The following is a 747-nucleotide window of genomic DNA, read 5'->3' as shown; positions in this document are numbered from 1 at the left end:
CTTGCATTTGTCATATACACCTTACCCAGTTTAGATACTTGTTCTTAACAATACTAGAAGAGTACTTTTGAAATCAGAATTCCATGAAGATAGCTTAAAGTGTCTTCTTGAAAACGAACCCATTTTATTTAATGAAAATATAAAGTATACGTAAAAGTTTTACTGCCTAACTGGATTTTGTCCTGGCTGAACATAGGAACTAGCAAGGGCTGAGCATCAGCCTCAGATGAGTTCACGGGTTCACCCAGGCATGGAGAGAGTTTAGACCTCCAGGTGATTCTAACATCAGCCAGGGTTGAGAACAACTGATCTAGATTCATAAATCTAGACCCATCAGGCTCCAAAAGAGATTGGAATATATGGCACACACAGGGCAGGAAACATGGGTGATGGAATGGGTATGTATGAACGATTTTTTAGTTAAAAAAATTATGGTGGGGAGAGATAAATTAGGAATTTGGGATTAACATGTATACACTGTTATATATATAATAGGTAAACAACAAGGACCCTCAGTATAGCACAGGGAACTATAATCTATTTTATAATAATCTATAATGAAAGAGAATCTATATATAATATACATTTATATATATGTGTGTATAACTGAGTCAGTTTGCTATATACTTGAACGTAACACAACATTGTAAATTCAGTTCAGTCGCTCAGCCATGTCTGACTCTGCGACTCCATGAATTGCAGCACGCCAGGCCTCCCTGTCCATCACCAACTCCCGGAGTTCACTCA

General features: G+C 37.5%; 1 protein-coding gene across 1 annotated transcript in view; it reads right to left on the bottom strand.

The window, feature by feature from the left end:
- Positions 1-747, bottom strand: part of LOC104982384 (solute carrier family 23 member 2-like) — a gene marked incomplete at its 3' end in the record, with an annotated part of 70,690 nt that overhangs the window by 33,504 nt on the left and 36,439 nt on the right. The gene's annotated exons all lie outside the window — the stretch shown is intronic.

Source organism: Bison bison, unplaced genomic scaffold, assembly GCF_000754665.1.
Source record: "Bison bison bison isolate TAMUID 2011002044 unplaced genomic scaffold, Bison_UMD1.0 scf7180017864530, whole genome shotgun sequence".
Taxonomy (NCBI): domain Eukaryota; kingdom Metazoa; phylum Chordata; class Mammalia; order Artiodactyla; family Bovidae; genus Bison; species Bison bison.
Note: the sequence above shows the minus strand (reverse complement) of the source record. Positions and strands in the feature narration are given on the sequence as shown.